The sequence below is a fragment of the Rhipicephalus microplus genome, chromosome X (assembly GCF_043290135.1).
Source record: "Rhipicephalus microplus isolate Deutch F79 chromosome X, USDA_Rmic, whole genome shotgun sequence".
NCBI lineage: Eukaryota > Metazoa > Arthropoda > Arachnida > Ixodida > Ixodidae > Rhipicephalus > Rhipicephalus microplus.
In genome coordinates this window covers 68,622,966-68,646,106 of record NC_134710.1, presented here as the reverse complement: position 1 = coordinate 68,646,106, position 23,141 = coordinate 68,622,966, and the positions used below count along the sequence as shown (strand labels likewise).

At 45.2% G+C, this 23,141-nt stretch overlaps 1 long non-coding RNA gene across 1 annotated transcript; it reads right to left on the bottom strand.

Annotated features, from left to right (window-relative positions):
* Positions 1-6,822: 6,822 nt before the first annotated feature.
* Positions 6,823-21,612, bottom strand: LOC142775594 (uncharacterized). The gene is made up of 3 exons (XR_012886806.1): positions 21,407-21,612; positions 17,790-17,882; positions 6,823-7,833 (listed from the first exon to the last, which is right to left on the bottom strand). It is a non-coding gene; the product is annotated as an uncharacterized LOC142775594 (long non-coding RNA).
* Positions 21,613-23,141: the final 1,529 nt, after the last annotated feature.

Sequence of the window (23,141 nt, the reverse complement as noted above, 5' to 3'; positions counted from 1 at the left end):
CACTTCGTCGTTGGCGCCGTCACTTCGGGATCTTCTGGCAGCCACCGTCACTTCGCAACCATTTGATGATGGCCTAACGGTCGCCTTTTTCGTTTTTAGTGGACCAGTGGTGAGAGTTGGGGAATTGGCGCGATTTCCGTGGAACGCGCACCTTTGCGACGATATTTTTCTGCATCGAGTAATACCACCGGGCATTTTCAATAGTTTTTTACTGACTCATTCGACTCGCACGAAATGATTTGCTAAGCAAAGCTCACTGTTCAAAGTAGTAAGGGAGGGTGCTTACCAGTGCAAACGACAGGGCAGGTGGGGACAGGAGAAGAGACGAGACAGAGTGCTGAGAGTCAGCGCTCTGTCTCGTCTCTTCTCCTGTCCCCTCCTGCCCTGTCGTTTGCGCTAGTAAACAAACACCCTTTATGAAGTTATACCAACACGCCCAATCCCACTGTCTCTTTAGTAAGGGAGGGTGGAGACGGGGGGGGGGGGGGGTCAGCGCCTGCTTTTTACTTGCGGGCGCAAGTTTTTTTTAAGTTCGGACTTCCTTGTTCTTGGTCATATTATGAAATAATATACGATGTTCATGTCCAGAATACCATGACAATTTGGAGGGACGGCGTAATTGATGACTCCGGAAATTGCGACCGTGTCGTGTTTATAATTTAAAAAGACCCTGCAACACTTATTAATGCATAGGCATGGAACGGATTCACTGCAAGAGTTTATTGTCTCATTAATTCAGCGCTGCAAAAATGTTTAAAATCCGTCCAGTATACGGGTGGAGTTACAAAGATTGGTCGCACACTGCAATTGTATTCTCTCTTCTGTCGTCCTATCAATAGTGCTGGAAGCTCCGCAGGAAGCAATGACACGGAGAAAGATAATGTCTCACACGCCTGGTGACCTTGAGCACTTTTTTTTTTCTTTAAATACGTGGCTTTTCAGTGCGACCGCGTACTCGTTCGTGGACAAGTCGCGGCCTCCCACGACGGCCCGAGTAATGATGAAGCGCACCATGCTCAAATCAACCAATGGGCGATACAATGACTGCGACGACTGATGCTTGAGCTTGTATCGTTATTTCTTGAGAGAAGAGAAAGCATTGTAGCTGACTTTGAAAAATGATTGTGAATTCCAGGCTGCGCGCTGTGATTTAATATTCGGCTCATGTTTTCTGGGGAGCCTCGATTATATCAGCAGCGCTTTCTGAAGGTGCTCGAAAAGTGTTGCAGGGCCCCCTTTACAGTACCCCTAAACATAAATATAGGGACTGAAGCCTTTTTCTTCCATCGAAATGCGGTTTGCCATAGCAGTGATTCCATCTTCGATCACGCGACTTTCGGGTTAGCACTCGAGTACAGTTCTTAGTGATAATATTCTGGAGAGGGATTCCACCACCAAAAGCGTATTAGCGGACCACTGCATGAGAGCGGTGCACGCAAGATCGCTGTGCAAGAACGTCGGCCCCGCTGCACCTGCCGACCTACTGCCACAAGCATGGTACGCGAATTCAAGGCTGGCGGATTGAAGGGCAATAATATGGGAGTGATGCGATTGCTTTCTTTTCTACTCCGTTTAGGTCGTGTCATATCGGTGTAATTTCGACTCGAACTGTTTCAGAGGCAATATGTTAATGTTGGCGAGCTTGCTCAGCCTACACAAATCTCTTGTATTGAGACAGTTTTCAGGATGTGCAAAGCTCAGTAAATGCTGATATTTTATTTTGGTATTACAGTCCATCTTTGCATGGTGCACCTACTCACATCGCCACTATAGCGTGATAATGAGGCTACTGTATCGATGCTGTCGACTTCACGTACCAATATGGCTAGTAGTGAAGACGTCAGGTACCGATTTCAAAACATACAAAATGGCCGCTTGCTGGTCACCAGTAAGCGGCCGTTTTGCAGGACAGCTCTAAAAACACCAGGATATCTCGTGGCAGGACAGCCCTAGAAACGTCAGGATCTCTTGTGGCAGCACTTGACTATAGAAGCTGGTACCGTATGGTGACGTCAGCGTGCAGTATATGGAAGAGAACTCGGCTATCGAAAACATACTTGTGGGCCTGCTCCCGCTTACCACTATTCTTTTATCAGGTTAACGTGGGCTTGGCCTTTCATTTGACGCAAAGAAAAAAAAAAGAAACTGAATGTTTTTGTGCCAGTGCATCTTTAAGCATCTATAGGAAATAACAGAATTAGCTCATGCATTTGCGCATACCAGTCGCTTTACGGGAAGCTACGTCACGTGTCAATCCGTGGGCACTCTACGTGTGTTGGTCTTTCGAGGGCAAATATGGTCGCGTATGCTCGCTATGTCAAGACCAGCAAACGTACGGAACGAGTGTTTGTCCTTCGGGCTTCCACACAGTCTGCGTGTGGGTCAATATGCCGCTACAGGTCGTCGTGCGAGGGGTCCTTTCAGCAGCTGCGTACGGAACCGCTCACGTGTGTTTGTGTAATTTTCAAAGCCATGCCGCGGCGGAATGGCAAATACGGCTGGCGTGTGCCAAGAGCAGTCGACGTCGAGCCTTGTGCAGCGGGGCACCCTAACATATTATACTCGCTGCGGGGCCAGGCCACGTGCGTCGTCGGGAAATGCACATGACGGCATAATTTCGACGCAGTCATTAGGCGCTCTGACAGTCTCCGTCCCTGATGTTAGGTTTCTCGAATATGTTCGTGCCGCGCGCTAGCTTTACGTTTGGTTACGCGCGATAACCAAACGTGAGTGGCCGGAGAGACATTCGTGATGGCTCATTACATGCCGATGCTACGCGCCGGCCGCGGCTAATTTCTCTGGCCGGCCGGCATATATTCGCGTCCCCCCGATTATTTCGTCCTCTTCTTTATCCTTCTCCGCGGCACCCATTACTACGCTCGCTTGCGTCATCGCAATGTTCTGCAAGAATAAGATAAATAAACTGGCACCGGCGTGGGATAAGAAGCAAATGAGCGGGTCGACCGAATCGGGCTGCGGCATGTGTGTGCGTACGCGCGCCAATCGTGTTATAGAGAGCAGATCGGGCGTGATCAATGACGGAAGAGGGGGAAAAAAAATGTTTGGCCGGTCGATCGAGGAGACACACAGCGGCCTGTCTTGCAGGCTGTCATTATCCGCTTTTAGTTTTCGACGAATATCAAAAGAAACAACAGAAGGTTGAACGTGAGAGGGGATAAAAAAAAAATGGTTCGGAATTATTATCCGCCGCCCCGCACGCGCGCACGGCACAGCCTCTCGGACGGGGCTTGGCGCGCTTCCGTGGTGGCGCCTGTGCATGAAATGGCGCCCACTAAATTGCAACTATGATGCAACTGTCGCCGAGTGCGTGCTTTCCCGGCCGCCGTGCCTCCGGTTTGTTTTCTTTTAAACGAGACACGGCTACTGCTAACACGGAGGAAGGTTCGTTCCTTCACTCCCCCCCTCCCTTTTATATTCTTTTTTTTTTTTTTGGCGTTGTGCGAGCGATATGTATGCAGGCATGCGGCTCCCGGGGAAGTCAAACAGGTGCGGGAACCGCGCCGAGAATTACAGAGCGCAAGCTTGTATGCGCGTGGCCATGCTTCTCGATGAGCCAACAGCTCGCGGTTGAATGCATTCGTATAGTTGTATTCCTGTATCGATCACCTCCAGCAATAATGGTTCTGGGTTCACGAACTCCTCAGACGCACGTATAGCCGTTGTGATTTATGCAGAAGTCGTATATGGAAGTTTTAACGCGCCTTACCGAGGGCCTCCGAAGTGCTTTCTGAACGCCGCCCAGCACTCGCTCAGCGAGTGCTGGGCGGTCATACACTGTGCTTCACGAATTCAACAAGTCAAGAGAAGAACGATATAACTACTGAACTACAGTAGCGAACTAGCTGGAAGCATTTCTGGACGTTTAGAGTATAGATCTGTAGTCTTCACCTGCTGCAAACGCTTGTGCAGACCTTCTCTAACGCAAACTGATCGATGTTCCTAAAGAATAATCGCCGCATATCCACCGAGTGAATGATGATGAGTGGGGGCGAAGCGTCCGTCCGTGCGTCCACACGGATGCACAAGCGGCAGACGCGCGAATGGATAGAAGGAAGAACGAATGAATGGATGGATGGACAGATAGACGGACGGGCGAACGGATGGACACACAGACGGACGGATGCTTCACACCACTCATCATCATTCACTGCATGGATATGCTGTGAAAACCACTAACGCCATCTTGTTATATAATTTTCAAGGACATATACACACAACGTCATCTATTGAGCAAGTAATAATATAGAGCTGGCTACATGCTACATACGAAGGAGGGCCCGACCCAAGGCCTAAGGAACTTCGCCCTTAAATATCAAGCAATTTCTCCGTCCGCCATGAATTTGAGGAAGTCCTGGAGTAACACTAGCACCGAGACCAATACCCATGCTCCATTAGTGAAGTGTGTTGCCACGCCCCGCCGCGGTGGTCTTGTGGCTAAGGTATACTCGGCTGCTGACCCGCATGTGACGGGTTCGAATCCCGACTGCGGCGGCTGCATTTCCCATGGGGACGGAAGTGTTGTAGGCCCTTGTGCTCAGATTTGGGTGCACGTTAAAGAACCCCAGGTGGTCGAAATTTCTGGATCCCTCCACTACGGCGTCTCACATAATCATACGGTGGTTTTGGGACGTTAAGCCCCACATATCAATCAATCAAATCAATTGAAGTGCGTTGATACTATGCACAACAAGAATAGAAAATCAGGATGAGGAGAAAAAATGTTTATTCCGAATAATTTCAACAGTGGTAGCAGAAGTGTTTCACAAGTAGACCACAGATGGATGTTATTACCACCATAGTAGGCCAACAACTGTGAAGCCTTGTTTCTCCAACAACTAAATTAACATTTCTATGGTAGACTGGGTTGCATTCGAAGTGTCATGAGCTTGCCGATTCCACGTCGTCACATACAAAAATAAAATTTGTTCGTCAGCCCGAGATGGCTGCACCCATATGTCGGAAGTAAGATCTTGAATTGGTATATCGTATCATGCCAAAGAACAAATGGCTGAGCAGACCGACACAAAGAACAGAGTATTTTGTCCTTTTGTGTCGGTCTGTAAGGTCATTTTTTCTTTACCATGATGCAGTTCAAGTACTATGAAACAGCTCGCCCAATGTTTTTGGAAGTAAGATCGCCTGCAGTGTTTGAGAAACCATGATGGTGCAGCGGAAGTATCTGAACCACACTCTTTCAGTCTACCTCCTTCTCCCCCATTGAAGTAAAAGCAATCTTTTTGTGCCACGTCGTTTTGGTGCTAATTAGGTGGTTGAGCTGCTTTAATAGAAGAAAAGGCAGCACGAAGTTGATTGAATTCCAACATGTGTAAGCGCAGCTCTGAAAAACAGCCCAATTATTTTTTCTTCCTTGTTGTTGGGTGCGTGCTTGTGTAGCGGAATAAATTTTCGCAAAAAATATTTTTTTTGAAAATAGAAAATTGCTATTGTAACACTTGGCACTGAGTACCCTGCTCCCTGATTGTTAATAGAAGCCGTACAAGCTAGATGCTATAGCGACACCGCTGCACTGAAATGTTTTTTTCTTTGTATACACGAAATTTTAGAGCACATAACGGGAAGAAGAGATAGGAAAAATTGGCGACAAGTAGAAGGAAAATGCACAAATAGACTTCGAAGATATTTTATGAACCCTTCCCGAACCGACGAGGGTTTTACGGTTTAGTCTCGTAGACAAGATTTTGTACCGTATACCCGTTTCCAAATTATAACGTTTCTTTTCTCAGGAGCTGTTGATTTCTACGTACAGTATTTCCTCGTGTTCAGAAAAACTCCCCGTTCCCCTACTACGGAAGCATGGATTAGAGGACATCAAAAACCTCCAACCAGCAAAGAACAATTTTGATTGTGCTTCGCGCACCTATGTGAATTTCAAGTCTTCTTAGCACTTCAATGGAGCAGCTTTGTCACGTCGTCGTGATTTATTTTTTCTTCCAGAATACGTTAAAGAAAAAACTAAAAAGGAAGTGGTTTTTATGAGTTGACAGGACGAAAAGCACCAATAAAAATATTGAACGAAACGGTGCAATTCGTTGCCAGTACCGCAAGGAGGAGGAGGAGGAGGAGGAGGAGGAGGAGGAGGAGGAGGAGGGGGGGAAGGGAAGGGAAGAATTGAAATGCATGGAGGTCAACCAGACGCACGCCCGGTTTGCTACCCTGCATTAGGGGGAAGGGAGGGGGGATTAAAAGAGGAGAGAGAAGTGAAGAGCAACGCGTGGGTACATGTGACCTTGTCCATTGCACGCTTATAAGCGGTCACGTAGTCCGGTCGTCTTTAGAAAACCTAGCAATGCCCGCGTCGCTTTTCTGGCCTGCAACGCGTAGAGCCATGAACCGAGGATCTTCTCTTCGGAAAAAGGTCTACTATTTAAGTGACCCGATGAGTACCGCAGTATGTCGATAGCGAAACGGGCAAGCTGCCATTTGATGAACTTGGCTTCAAACAGCGCCACCGTATAATGGTCAGGGTGCATTTTTTTCTTGCGACTCAGCACGAGATCAAGTCAGATTTGTTTTGTAGCAAGAGAAGAAATTTTAAACAAATTTCTCCAACAGCCGTGCGAGGTTGTTTTCAAATCATGTTTATTGTATGATTCATTTGTCGAGTTAGTATCGTACTTAGGCGAACGTAAAGTTTGGTAAAGTGTAGAATGTATTTATAGGGAGCTTAGCAGTAGACAGATAACGATGAACACGTCCAATAGTGCGACGTGGTGCAAGTAGAGGCGTCACAGGTGTGCGCGCGCACACACGCAGAACACGCGAAGACACAATAAGTTGGGATGAGGAGGAGAAAACATTTATTCCGAATAACTTGAAAAGTGGTACCAAAAGTAGACCACAAGTAGCTCTTCCGCCTATCGGCATTTACTCAATCGGTGAAGGTCTGTTTGTGGTCGGACGGCCGGAACGCCCTGATTCTGGCGGCTGTCTCTGCGGGATATGCGAGCCAGACCTGTAAACTGTGATGCTATAGTGAAGGGCCATGCCACTAGGCGTGAGTATAAGAGCGTTTTTTTTTTTCATTTTATTGTTGAGCCCTGTGCCTATAAAACAGAGATGGAGCTCTTAACGAAGGCAATCAATAAGCTGGCTCGTGTTGAACGCGCTATCTGTCGCTCATATAATACTTCTGCTTAAAACAGCGGCTTCAATATCTGGAAAATGCGCATTAGTGACAGATGCGAGAAGAAATATTAGAATGTCCAGTATGCCCGCAGTGACAGCAAACCTGTCGTAGAAGAATAAACGAAAAATGAACAAACGAACAAAAAGTTACACGAGCGCTGAAGATCAGTTTAGGTTTGCATGAAAGGTGCGAGAACGGTGACTGTGTTTATTATACGCAAAAAAAAAAAATATGTGCTGGGACACACATGTGAGCTTCGAGCCTGAGTCCCCAGCGCTCCATCATCTAATACCTGAAAGGATCTGTCTTGGAACACGCAAGAGGCTGTGCAGGCGCCAGGCATGACAGCACGTGATAGAGAGCACCGCTTAGACACGCAGAGCCAAGAGGATGTTTTTTGTTTAAATAGGCGGCGTAACCAAGGCAGGTTTCCTAGCGAAGTGGCTCTCTTCCCTTCACTTTGCGCTTGAGTTACTCCTGACTATGCATGCAGAAGATTCCTCTCAATCAAAAAAAAAATAAAAACAGAAAAGGCTTCAAGTATGATGACCATGTCGTCAAGAAGTTGGCAGAGTGCAAGCGGCTATACATCCTGGATGCTTCTCGCTGCTGTAGACGAACGTTTTCATATATACGCCGGCAATTCGGGGTTCCGATAAGTAGGCCTGCATAAAACGAGAATAAAAATTGCCCAATTAGTTCGAATTCGCTCTGAACATGTTGCCCGTGCACCTCAACACCGTGAACTGGCTTACTAAGAACCATAGCTCTTGCTCTGATACACACCTCTATTCATATCCTGTTTGGCCGTTTCAACCGCATTGCAAACGGCCTAATAAACTGGAAGTACAATCATTGGCACAAGTGATATACAATGTTCTGAATATAAGTCGTCTTTCCAGGAAGCGCAGAGGCGTGGAACAGCCCAGTTTTCACTCCGATATATAGTTAAAGCAGAGTATCAAGCTAGATGCGTCTAGAATGACAAATGATGAAAGCCATGCTTCCTGTGACGTTGAACACAAAAGCCATGAAAGCGAACATTCGTTTGCGTTCTTCTACGTTTAGGTATATATACACTCCACACAGGTTTTATTTAGTTGAGGAGCTCGCGTCACGTATTACTAGCGTTTGTCAAAAGTCGCTGACATTATCGTCGTATTGACCATGTTAATCTGGTGCATTGGATGGACAATATTTTCCTGAGTCTTCGCTAAGGCAGTCTTCAAGGCAAAAAGATGCGCCTCTGTTTTGTACGTGTAGCTTCACTGTTTCTCGTTGAGTGCATGCAGTCATGTGGAACAACAAATTAGTCCAGAGAAGTCAGCTTTCTTCACTCTCTTGATCTTTAGGATTTCGCCTCATCGCACGGAAGCACTTTTATAGTGACTATTGAGCACCTGCAAGCCGACAACGTGCTTACGATACCTCATCGCTACACCATGTACCAGCGATGTGGTATTCCTTTTCAACTGTGCGCAACAGCCTTTTCTTTCTTTTATTTTTTCTTTTGCTGCACATAGCTGCGACTTTCTATCGAATTGCCGTCACATATCGAGCTGCCCTGATTGGTGGTTTTCGTGTGCAGCTTGTGCGGTTGAAACGTAACGAATCTTTTGAATTGGGTATACCACCACAGGAAGGACAAATGCGCCAAGACTCGGTATAGTTATAGCTGTGCAATGATCGATATTCTAACAGCGTCGCGTACACTCACGGGCAGATTGCAGTGCGAAGGTCGAGTTCGCCGTAGCAGCGACGTGTACCGCAGAGGAGAAACCATATATCGTGCTACCAACTCGTCGCGTCACTGCATGCAGTCGCCGCTTGTACGAGTTTCCACCGGCAAGCAAGACTTGAGCCACGGCAGCCTTCTTCGAGTCAATTCTCGCCCTTGCCTGCTCGCATATTAGCCACTGTGATTTTTGCGACCGCCCCGCCGCGGTGGTCTAGTGGATAAGGTACTCGGCTGCTGACCAGCAGGTCACGGGATGGAATCTGCGGTGGCTGCATTTCCGATGGAGGCGGAAATGGGTGCTCAGCTTTGGGTGCGCGTTAAAGAACCCCAGGTGGTCGAATTAACTTCCGGAGCCCCCCACTACGGCTTCCCTCATAATCACATGATTTTGGGGTGTTAAACCCCACAGATAAATCAAAATTTTGCGACAGTTTCGATACCTTCAACGCCACTGGCAAGTTAGCAATCATCAAAGCACCTTCTCGGACGTATTTAGAGCGGCGCTGAGCTATGATATCGCGCATACAAAGCTTTGCTCTAAAGGGCCTCTCTCCACCCCCCATTCAATTGATTGATTTATTGTTAGTTCATCCTGGGGCAACCCACCATGGTGAATCAGCCATGAAATAAGTGGTGCCTTGCTACATAAAAAAATTTCATAGCTTCAAAAGACGGGGGATGTCCCTTCCTCCTCATCTTCGCTATTCTTCGCACAGCCTATGTATTCTCCTTGCCACTTATTTCCTAAATACACGTGAATAAAGCCATAGCTATGTGCTCTGGTCTATGAGGATTTCGCGCTTTTTAGCTATTCACTGTTATCACCGCTCTCGCACACACGAAATGAAGTGTGATCGGCTGATCGCGCACGATAGTCGTGTGAAAGAAGGAAGAAGGGATGGCTGGCTACATGACAAAGCAGTGCGAGAGACAAGTCTGATCGAAAGAATGTACACTATAGACGTCTAAGAAATCACTGTCTACGTCATCACGTGTGCGAGAAAGACAAGAAACGCCAGGAGAAAATAATGAACTTGTTTTTTTTTTTCTTATTTTGAGGGACTGCATGGTGAGGGGCTCTTCAAGGTGCAAAACACGTTTAGTTAACGAAGGTACTGAGAGTGGTAAGTTAGCGGTAAACTAGACTAGTTAAAGGACGGTCTTCAACGTGATCCCTGCGCGACCGAAGTCGCTTTACTAACTGCATACACTCCCGACCGCGACAGTATAACTCCCTTTTGGAGCCATATACAGTAAGCAGCCGACTCGAATATGTGCCAATAAGTAGTTTCGCACGTGTTGCTTGTTTGGTCTCTGGCTCGCAATAAAGGCTATTCACATCTGCCGAATATTATTCCTTCTAAATAATTTGAGTGGTTGGCAATGCATAAAAAAGAGACTTTTTTACAACGATTATACAAAGATCATTAGTAGTACCGGAATACTTCAGTGTCTCAATTTTTTTCTCACATGCCGAGATTCTAGCCTGGTTCCATGGTGTCATGAAAACATCAATCTGGTCGTTCGAATATAAATAAATTGTTGGAGCTCCAGCTTTTGGTTTGCTATTCAGTTAGTTGACAAGTTATTTTCAATAATATTCTACGTAAACTACTAACCTTCTGAAACTCATTGCGATAAGCCCCCTCGTATGTATAGCTAAAATATCTCCGGAAATAGCAATCAGTTCTTTATTGTAAATATACTGGTCGCGTGAATGCTTACACGTAAATGCTGTGAAACGCTCGCCCTGCAAACCATGTTCTGTGTGGTAATTCAGCGTTTCAGTACAGCTGGCTTGCGGAGGCTAGCTCGCAAGAATGACTTTTTTTTTTTCACGCGATAGCGCTCACGAGCTTGGTTTGCAGAAATTACGGTGTTGACGTCGGTGCGGACGTCACTGGATGCAAGCGAAAAAGAGCACAATATTTTGCGTGACCGAAAGAACGAGAAATATGCAAATTAAATAATAAAAAATTCCGGTCCCGAGCGGGGAACGAACCCAGGCCGTTTACGCGGCAAGGAGGTGTTCTACCACACAGCTATGCACCTGATTGGCAATGCAGTTAAAACAACTTTGCTTTGCTTGGAAATGCAGTGAACACAATGATTGACATATCAGGTTTAATGGCCCGAAGCCATTATATGATTGTGAGAGACGCCGTTGTAGAGGGCTCTGGAAGTTTCGATCGCCTGGGGTTCTTTTTAACAACACAGTGAAAATAACAGCATGCTTTACATACACCCGCGTCCTGTATACAGGCTTCACAATACAACGTAATATTGCAGTATTATTACGTGGCACAAGCGTACATTGCCATCGGGCGTCAGAGCATGATGATGATTATGATGATGATGAATCCTCTATTATGGCTCATACCGCAAGAATTGATTACACGAATCAGTTAGAAATTTTAAGTATTAAATATTGATTACAAAAAAAGAAAGGAAAACATGCTTAAAAAGAAAAAAAACTTAAAAACAAAAAGAGTGACTATCATCATGACATCGTGGTCTAAAGCCCTCCACACATTATAAAAGACACCGTACTGCGCGTATTTCTTTAAGATCACGCAGTGGGTGCATATACCAGGTTCGAAAACATTTCACGTGGATGATTCCTCATGGTTTCATGCATGCTATCATTACACAGAAAGCAGCCGTATGCGATAGCTTCACTGATTCAAGCCACTTTAAACTTTATAAAGTACGATGTAGTAATCCATATTTTAAACGTTACAGCAAGTACATACAATCAAATGTAGGCATTAAGTGCTTCAAGTGCACATTAGAGACCGGATATTGCTGTCGCGTTCAACTCTTAAAAGCGAAGCTCCTTCAATTTTTTCTAGGCCTTTTACATGCTCGTCAATTGTGCCATACCAGCCACAACGGTGGGAATCCTAACGCTGGAACGCAACTAATGACTGCGTGGGCCGGACCGTAAACATGAAGTATAGCGTGCTTTTGAAGTTTTCAAACGTGTTTCGTTCGAGCTGAAGACGCGACCGGTGCGCGCTCACAAAACGGGAGCATACTTAGAAGACGTTCATTCCATCGTAGCACACAACAAATACTCGGAAACAGTCTAAAATAGTCACGCAGAGGACTGAGACGGTGCAGATGTTAAAACCGGGCGGGGTAGAGGGGTTAATGAAATGTCAGCTAGCGATAAGTTGATATATCATACATCTATCATTTCAGGCCTTTTTTTTTTTCATTACTCGTATATCTATCTTTTTGGAAGGGGATTCGGTGTCGAAATCCCGTAAAAATAACCATAGCGCTATGCACAGTGACTAAAATCTGGACACCGATACTAAAATTTAAGTTTTGTTTTTTGTTCATTTTGCCACCCAAGTTGGCCGCATAGAGTGCTTTATGAAGAAAAAGAAATAATTACGATGAGTCACGTCAACGTAGCTTACCCGGACAAAGCGTTGTTAATAACTGAAGGCGAGGTATTCACGCGATCATTATTTAGCAACGTCACAACGGCAGTGAAGATGACAAAGAATATAGGACAAAGAATGCCATGTGGGCCGCGCGCGGCTCGCTTTCCGCGTCTTTGAGTTCCCGCTCTAACCTCTTTCAGACTTATTTCGATTCAGCTTTAATTTTGCCTTGCCACTGAAGTTAAAATATCTTGAAACAGCTCAAGCTGCTCGACAGAACTTGCAAGATGGCCGCACGGGCCCTGGATGGAGGGTTCCACTTTCGGTGGGAGAATGCCTTTGGAAGAATGAAGTTCATTACTACAGGCCCGATTTTTAGGCACTAAAAATTGCGTTCTAGCTGCCAAGAGAGGCAGGCAGACCACTGTTTTACGCCCCCACGACCGTAAATATAGGCGCAATAAACTTCTACAAAAGTTCAAAATTTTCAAAATAGACGTGCATGCCCTGTGTCTACGACAGAAAAGCAAAAAAATGATATAGATTTTACAAAGAATTTACAAAAAAGATTTTACAAAGGCGCCAATAGTGTAACCAGACTCCTTCATTGACAGACCCTGGTATAACTTATTCATGCAAAATTGTTTTTTTCCCCCCATAGCTTGCAGAATACGGTCTCTCCTTTTATTGACAAGCATGGTGAGAAGCTAAGTTGCACCGTCGGACAAACTCGCTCCGTGGTCTCTTTCTTCTCGGCATGGCTGGGATGGGCAGCAGAGGAGAAAATAACCACACCGCTATTGAAAGCCAAAACGTCTTATAGCCTCGTATTAACCCGGTCTAATCGCGCAGGGTCCATTTCTCTCCCGCCTGTGAACACCTTAAAGGGCCCCTCACCAGGTTTTAGCCTTTCGAGCTGGCAAGGCATGTACTGGGTGCTCACGGTCACGTCTGCCAAGATTTGGAATATTACACCTCCCGGAAAGAGGTGAAAGATCAGGCTGAACGCCGTTCGCCCTTCATTCCCCGGGCACGCGCCCTAAAATGTTGGAGGAAACGTAGGCCCGTAGCCTGGAAACGAGGAATAGGAGGGCAGCGATAGATGGAAGTATGTGTTTTGCCGAGGTGATTAATAAAAAAATTCGTTTTTCAGAGACTTCAAACAGGTTACCGGCCTTAGGTAAGGAATGGTCCCAGTATATAACTCCACGAGAATTATTCGAGACGACATATGTAATTTGTGCAATTTGTTGCTCAAACAATTAAATGAAAGTTGATGGAAATATTCAAACATGCAAACAGAATCTGCGCGCGTTTTTTTCATATTATTATTATCTTTCACTTCAAGTCAGGCAAGGGCCAAGACTAAGCCACCTTCATTTCATTTGCATTCGTGTTCTGCGGCCGTTGTCGCGTCGTGCCGGTGCCAGCCCTGAACACAGGGGGTGTATCTTAGGTGCATCGTCCCTTACAACAGTTCCAGGGGTGCGACGCTAGATATTGTGGTAAGGATAGGCAGTTCACGCCAGCCTCTCCAAATGTGCGGAGCAATACCGCAGAAACAGGCAGTACACGCTGCAGACAACGTTGAAACGACACAACACCGCTTGCGTGAACAACCTGGCTTTAGCATGTCATGTGCATGATTCCTTGCGCGTGCACTACGTGTTGACGCGTTTGTGTCGTGTGATCTTGCGACTCCTACAGTTGCTCCATACCGAAGAGGACCGGAAAGGAATTTGGCTTGCGTAGTCTACTCGGGGCCAGTGGGAAATGTTTCAAGCTCACCTCCTCGCATCGTGCTTTCGAGGCTCGCAATTAATAAATTAAAATTGCTTGTGGTACAAAGCTCTTCATTTGGGTGTGCAACAACTTCCCGTGTCTAACTGAAATTTCTCATGTGACCGGCTGAAGCACCTTTGAAGAAGTAAATTACAAGAACAAAAGCCGCGTGCACATATGATTTCATTTTTTTACCTATATATGTATACGCTCTACGGCAGTCGACGGTTTCACATTCGTTCATCTTCCTGCACCTGCACAGTCACCTCCTGTTCCCTGCCTCCCACCGCACCGAGGTCTTCAATCAGATTGTTCAATTCATTGGAAAAACTGGCCTGGAAAACCGGCTTTAAAGGGGCCCAGAAACACTTTTTCAAGTAAGCATAAAATAGATTCACTAAAAGAGCTTATTGCCTCACGAATCCCACGCCGCAAAATGTTTAAGAATGCGTCCAGTGCGAGCGGAGTTACAAAAATTTGTCGCACGTTGCAATTGTATTCTATCTTCTTTCGTCCCGACGAAAGCGCTGGAAACTAAGCAGGGAAGGATGGAATGGGCAAAGAAAGTACGTCACGCGCGCCTCTTGAATCGGAGCACTTTTTTTTTTTTTGCGAATACCAGACTTTTTCAGTGTGATAGCGCGCGCACGCGTCGATAAGTTGCGGCCTCCCGCGGCGATCCCTGTAAAGAGCCGGCGCGCCATGTTCAAACCAGCCAATGGCTGATAGACCTTCTACGAGTGATATTTGAGTGTCTTCCGTCATTTGTCAAGAGAAGATAAAGCAATTTTTAGCTTATTTTGATAATTTATTGCGAATTCCAGGCCGCTTGCTGTGCTATTTTTGGCTCGCGCGTTCTCGGGAGCCTGTGCTACCGATCGGCAGCGTTTTCTGATAATGCTGAGAAAGTGTTGCAGGACCCCTTTAAAAACCACCCGCCACACCGTCGGCTATAGGCGCCACTCTCCTGTTCTTTCCCTCTCTTACTCAAAAATTTAATTTTACTCTACCCATTCCACTATATACGCAAGGAAGTGCTCCCGTTTAGGGCAGCAAAAATAGCGTATTTTCCTCTCCTCTTTGTCCTCCCCCTACTGCAACCGCTATGGCTTGAATTGTAAATTAATGTCACGTGCGCGACAAAAAAAAATGTTTGTCGCTCAACATATTTTGGTTAAGTACTCTAGAAGTAATGCCTAGATGTGTGTTTTTGTGAATTTTTATACAAATGGAATTTTCGTGAGCACCCCAGTTGGGAGCGCTGGCATAGAATGACCCTATTTCAAAAATTAAGTTATTTAGCATACAGTAATGCAATAATGTATGACATTTGTATTGAATTTTCCTATATCCTTTGTTTTATTTTTGTGACATCTTATTTGCACACGTTCATTGTGCCGTTCATGTGTTATAATTTTTTCTTTTTTTTTTTGCCTTTCGCATCAGCTACCATACAGTTTCTCACAATGATACCTAGAGGAGGACAAGAACAACAAGAGAGAAGGCAGGGAGGTTAACCAGGCACATTCCCGGTTTGCTACCCTACGCTGGGGGAATGGGAAGGGGGCATAAAGATGAGAGAGGAAAGAGAAGAGAAAGAGAGAAAAAAGGTCTGTCAGACAAATGGCTGATGCGTATGCAGCGGTGGCACTACACAAAAGTTAAAGGTGTTCACAGAGGCCTGTAGTCCTCAAAAAGAACAAGACGGCTTTGACTGCTTTTTGAGCCGACGAAAGGCGAGGACGGTGTTGCAGTAGCATCTGCATAGAGAGTGGCCAATCGTCTAATTGTCGCAATGTGTCCGAAAGCTTCTGTCTTTCAGTGGCAAATCAAGGGCATGCAATGGCATATCCGATGGTTGATGCCTTCTTCGTTGCCGCAGACGTCGCATTCCGCATTGTCGGTCCATCCAAAGGGGGTTGTATATACTTCTGTGAAGGCAACCCCCAACAAAAGGCGACAAAGAAGCGAATCTTCACGTCGATGAAGTCCGGATCGAGGTCGAAGTTCCAGTCGAGGGTTTATTTGGTAGAGTCTCGTATGTCTTATGCTTGGGATGTTGCAAACACAGACTACGTGCCAGGTGACGAAGTTGCTTTGCAGCGTCTGTCCTTGACAAATGAATCGGAAGGATGTGCTCTTCTTGGTGCGATGTTTGAGCCACGTTGTCTGCGGAATCATTGCCACTAATCCCACAATGGCCAGGTAGCCACTGAAAGTTGACCTCGTGGCCTGTTTCTGTGACGTGGTGAAGAAGCTTGACAACCTCGTAAGTTAACTGTTCATGGCAACCTCGTCGAAGGACTGACTTCATGCTCTGTAGGGCCGGTTGGTAGTGTCTATGCGAATTTCTTAAGGGGCCCCGTTGGAGCGCAGGGAATGACTGTATATGTGTCTACGAGGCTTGTGTTGGCTGGTGTCGAGCTAGACTTCGGCTCAAAATGAATACGGCTGCGTAAATAAAGCTTTTATATAACAAACAGTTTATAAGCGGATCTTATTCACGCGTATTACATTCTAAAATAAAAGTCCACTTACCTTGACAGCTCCACCAAACGGCAAAAGAAAGAAACAGACAACATAAAAGTGACGGAGGGAATGCTCGCTTTGTCGTTTGCATTCCAAGTTGAGCGGCCGTTGAATACTTCTTACGCTTCGTAAAATTTTGCATCAATGTAGAAGGTTCCAGTGTTGAATAAAACACGTTTCTTTGCAATCACAAAAATAGTTTATTACGTGCTTTTTAGTAAGAAATTGGTCAGTTTAACGTGAAGCCAGACGCATCTTTCCGGTATACCAATCCGAGTCAAGTTCAAAGGTCACATATCCCGTCATTCCCTTGCATCCAGCAGCTCACTAACGCCAGATTTTCTTCTAGATAGGTTGTGAGAAACTCTATGCCAGCTACAGCCTGTGGTATGCATCATCATCATCACCATCATCATCATCATCATCATCACCATCATCAACAACAACAACAACAACAACACATATCCCACTCATTGTGGGGGGTCGATGTCATGCGAAGTCCCGTATAGTAATTAGTGGCCTATATAGCATTTTTTATTGCTTCGAATCAATAGTGTTGCGATTTCAACCAACTCAGTTTTGCATTTATAGTTAAGTGTATGTCACAGGCCGGCTCCTCACACGAAGGGTGGAGAGCCGCTACTTGCTGAAGGTCTTAACTATTTGAGAAATGTGCCTGTTTTTAAAAAATTTTTGGAGTAAAAATAGACTCATAGGACCAGCCCCGCTTTTATGGCTACGGGATTGATCGTGGGCTTACAAGGTTCGTCTACTTCAATGACGCCCAAAGATACCCGATGGTACGATGCAACGTCGGTACTCACGTTAGAGCACAGATCTTTGTTTCATCTGAACAAGACGGGCTCGTCACTGTAAGATGATGTGCGTATGACAAGAAATGGTTTTCGTCCTATATTCCTCTGAATTGGGCAATGTTTGTCGTAGAATTTTATATGTAGTGTTTTTTACATTGTTACAAAAACCGATAATAAGCACTGCAACCACAGTTAACGTTGCCGCGATGTGAGGCCATCGTAGAGTCGCTTTAATGAGCAGTTTGAAACACTGGCGTGCTAGGCAATTTAAACGACGAAGGCGAACCGAAGAAGCGGCATTGCAGCTAGAGCAGCGTCAACGTGGCAATGGTGGAAATGCGTTCGCTGGGGCTGACGCTTACCTTCGACTGAAGTTCCTCGAGCGACACTTTGAATTCAGATGCGACGTCTGCAACCGGATGTGGCGGAACGTTCCAGCTTCACTGGTTAACGATCTGTAAGGAATTATTGGGTGGTGATTTTGCCAGTATAGTTTGCTCTCAATCTCTGGTTCTTTCGTATAGTTCTCTGGTGGCCTTTTATTCATTCCTGGCCGAACAGTTTCTCCACCTTAAATGCTTTCTAGCATCATTAAGATTGGCTTAGCACGGAATGGTTAAGAACTGGGATGTTGGTTCACGACTAAAATTGTTGAATTGCGCGAGCAGGACAATCACTCATGAAATAAACGACGATGCACAGAGCGCCTTCTACCAATAGAAGTTTATTTTCTTGAACACATAGTTTTTACACTCACAAGTACTAACTATCAACTTATAAAGGCAAGGTATTTGCTATATAGGTTAACAGACGGCTTACTGACGTATTCAAGACCTAATCGTACATTGTTTTCAGTTTCTGTATACTCCCTTTTCAATTTATTGTACATAGAAACGACCATTCATGCGCTGGAAACAGCTTGACAGTTACATGTCATGCAATAAATCTCAAGTGATCGACCACGCGCTTTTTTACATTTTTCTTGTGCTTTCCAAGCCTATCTGTATGAAAACTCGAAAATTTGGAAGGACTCAGGCCCGTATTCACAAACGCTCCTCCACTCGACCCTTCACTCGAAACGCTCCTTAAGTGGCGTTTTCCCATTCACAAACCACCCTTCACTTTAAACGCTTCCTTCACTTGCGAAAATCTTGAGCGTTTCCTCGAGATTGTCAAGGAAGCGATCAAGCTACCTTGAATCGTCCCTCGAGTGAAATATTTGCGCCAGCATCGCGTCCATGGCGGAGCCCGTCTCGCTTTGACGGCGTTGATCGATAAATTTGCCTGCCACCGCCGCGTTCTTTCGACAATGACGTTGCGCGTTTACTACGGAGCTGTTTTCGAACGGTTCAGCAACGGCTATTGTGGCGCCGGGACAAGCGGGCGTGGTGTCAAGAGGAGCACTCACCAGTGCCGTGATGTGTTGCGTTCCTTGCATGAGCCAGTGGATTACCTGCCTTCAGGTGTGCGTATACTCCTCGTGCGAGTGCTCCATGACTTATTGCGGATGCCAGTGCTTTGAAGTGTTTTGATGAAGCTCGCACACCGCATCAGTTCAAGCGTGGTGCGAAAGCTTGACAAGCAAGCGGCATAGCAAACTTTTGATGCGCTGGGTTCACCGTGCTTTAGAGTGGCTTCCTCTCCGGTGAACCTTTGCTGCCCTAGCAGAAATTTACGACGAAGCACACCTCCGTTAGATGACCATCTGTACCAATGAGAAGGTAAGTTCTCCCGTGTTTTTTTTATTTTTTTCCTGCTTCGGTGAGATTACTATTAAAGACAGTTTAGGAAAAGCACAACACAATACATTGGGCGCAATGAGTGTGCCGCTGTAGCTACTACGCGTGAAACACAGCTTCTTTATGCAGTGTCTATGCAGTTCACAATACCAATGAACAACCAAATACACAATTAGGGGATCAAGCAGATGATCATGCTCTGTGAAACGTGCATGTAGGCAAACGTGCGTCGAGTGTCGTATGAAAACGCAAACATATGAAATATAAATACAGCAGATACATAATGAGATTGTTTTTTTTTTTTAATTTAACCCCATTCCTTCCCCCCGAAGAAGAATTGCTGGATATGGCACTGATTCGTGCAATTAGATATTGAAATTATATACCCATATGCCTGGTCAGCTGCCCAAGTGCCTGAGCCAAACATGTGTCAAAATAGTCAAAGCTCAATACTTCAACCATGTCTGTTCTTGAACGCGAGACATACTAATGAATGTGTGCACCGCTAGAATTAAAGAAAAATGCGGCTTTTGTATCCAAGCTATTACGTTTTTCTAATATTATTTCTTGCCTCTTTTGTGCAGGGGACCAGCTGCCGACAGAAGAACACAGAGAAAAGGCCTCCTAAAATCTGCCGTATTATCAATGCATTGCAGAGTTTGCACGACTGTATACGAAAGCACAAAAACAGCAGTGAATGCGTGCAGCTACACTGCATTAGGCGCGCTATGGCGTCTACTTCCTTAATCTTATTTATGATGTCCTCCGAGCTCGTACTTTATCTTTACAGTGTGTAGGTTGCATATGTTTGATAATATGTATATGCATATGTATATGCATATGTTTACAGTGTGTAAGTTCCATATGTTTGTTATGTTTGCCACGTTGCTCCTCATCAGCCACATGTAATAAAGGTCCACTTGCCATTCACAACTTCTGTTTTGTTCATTTATCAATACATAATTATCGTCGTGTTTGTCTTTTCATGATGAGACAGGACTGCAAAAACCACTTCTCCGATTCTACAGGAAAGCAGATCTAGGAAAATTAAACTTGTTTTATATAAAGCAGCACCACTCCTCTTCCACGGAACTGAGATGGCGTGGTTCTAACTGGTAGACTTGCTAATGATGCAGCAATAGCGGATATTTTATTTACAGGGTTCTGACCAGATGTATCCGTGATGACTGCAATACTCTTGAGCATTTTTCACCGCTTTGTTGCACTGGTCTTCAATAAATCAGCAGAATAATATACGCTGCTCTTGACGACACTTTCTCGAAGGTTGAGAGAACCCACAGGATAGTTTTTAAAACAGAACAGCGCCAAAAGTCAGACGCGGCTTCAATTTTATGATTTCCAAAAAAATAAAACATCCCCTATAATTTATGTTGTGCCGGGGCTTTGGAATGCAGCACAGACACCACGATCCTTTTCAACCGGTATTTCCAGTAGTTGTATTGCAAATAAAATCCAAAACATTAGTGCGAAGGTCATTCAGGCACTTACGAATGTGCTTTTGAGCATGCAGATGAAGGAGACGGGAAAAAAATTTAGGACGTTGCCGCTGTGTGAACTTGCAGACGGAAGCTACACAAATTTAAAGGTTACGTCTATGCGAATCTGTCAAATTAGACGCATCCACAAATGCAGGGCAAATAGAAAAACAATGAATAAACAATAACTTATTCCTTGGAAGTTTAAAATGTAAAAGTTGACACACACACACACACCAGTCCCTGTTAACTGACTATATATGTTTCTAAATGAAGAAAACAATTTTACAATGTATTTTTCGCCAATAGGGAAAGAAAGGCACACGATCGTTTTTCTTACCTTGCGTAGCAGTCCAATTCGAACGCTCAGCCACGAGTATAACATGCCTAGTTTTTAACGCTACCCTGGTATAACCTTGAACATCAGTTTCGAGCAATGTCTTTCAAATTTCCTATTATACGCAGAGGAACAACTACGAAAGCGCCACGATAAAATTCGCAGTAAATGAGAAAAATAAACATTGCACAGGCCCCTGAAATTAGGAACTGTGCACGTACTCCCGTAGCGAGAACGAATTTACGTACGAGTAATTCTTATACATAATGTCGTGGTGAATGCTAAAAGCACGCCAATATAATGTGATATATAGTAAAAAAATACTCATTCCACCGCGTTATACATTCGGTGGCTACATTAGTGATCAGAAGGCTCTCAGTAAAGCGAAAGTAAACAAAGCAACAAACCATCTATTGCGCTTCCTGTCATCACTCACGTAGTTCGTTGGTCACCCCGGCGAAAGTAGGCTCTCAAACGACACACACGCAAAAACTACCGTAAATATAATCTCCAATTAATAGACGGATACAAGACAAAATAAACTAAGCAGTTAGACACGTTTAGCAGCAGACAAAATGTCAACAGCTGTTCGTTCAGCTGCCTGGGTGTGACTGTTGCCAGACTTGAAGCAGTGTTTCGCTAACTCTATCGGCACAAGGCTTAAGGAAACAACACTACCACTCTAAATGCACGTATTTTGCTGTAATATCAATTTAGAAAAAAGAATAACTAGAAAAAGCATTCTTTTAATGTACAGAGATAGGCAATTCTTAACCACAATTGCGAATACTCTCGTTATCAGGCGCTTTTTTCGGCGCATGCAGTTCACTCAAGTGAAGGGAGCTTTTCCAAGGCCTCCCTTGGCGAAGGAAGTGTGGAGGAGCGTTCATGAAACGCAGCGGCCCCTTGAGTGGAGGAGCACGCTCCACCTTGACTTCGTCAAGTCGAGGGGAGCCCTTAAGTGAAGGAGCGTTTGTGAATACGGGCCTCAGACATGTCATTGGCGCTGACGATGTCACAATCTGGGGGATAAGGGGATCCTCGGGAAAAAAACAAGGCCTTCTGCAAGGCGTAGCAGTTGCAGTTCATGCATACACGTGATAATGCAGTATACGCTCCCCAGAAAAATAGAGGTTCTCAGTCTACAGAAGAGGATACAATCTGCAAAACTTTATATCCATCTACATAAGAAGGAAGAAGATTTCGGAAGTATTTCATAATAAGATCTTAGGCATGCCGATACAAAGTAACTGTCATTTAGACCACATGATTAGTCAACTTCCGACGGAGGCGGAAATGTTGCAGGCCCGTGTATTCAAATTTTTGTGCACATTAAAGAACCGCAGGTAGTCGAAACTTCGGGAGCCCTCCACTACGGCGTCTCTCATAACCATATGGTGGTTTTGGGACGTTAAACCCCACATATAAATCAATCAATATCAATCGAATAATCAACTCCCACACACCACAATGCAGATCACGAGAATGATCGAAAAAATTTCTAACAGGCGACTAGGTTTGAAGGGGGAAGGCACATGTCAGCTGGTACACGTCCTGGGGATTAGTACGGTTCTACCCAGTGCTCATCACCCTCGGCCCTCACCAAACAGCACTCGAGCAGGAAACGAAACAGTTAGAGACAACACTTATAATACGGACCGGTGAGGACCTCGACGGAGAAATTCCTTAAAGTGCAAGAACACATGAAGGGGCACCTTATTCACAGATAATGAGACTGATGCTGACTACAACAGGCAGGTGGTAGAGGAGGAGGAGGAGGAGGGTCAAAAGTTCCCAGACTACTTTTCCATGTATTTCTATGGCAACGTGGCTAGGGACCTTTTGACCATGTCTGTACAAGATGCAGAATAGTGGGTATAAGGAATACTTGCAGAGAAATTACCAGCACGAAGAGCATACTGAAGGGCATTAGCCAGATCATCAAGATCAGCCCCATGCCAAGAAACATTCATCCGAAAATGCAAAAGACGAGATGAAAAAGAAAATAGCAAGCCCACGACATAAATTCCGCTGGAGAACAGACGTAATTTTGACGCGACCACACACAGAGACCACTCTGGGGTGCCACTCAGCGTAGGTAATCACCGCATATAGAAATCAACAGTGCTTCGATCAAAAGTG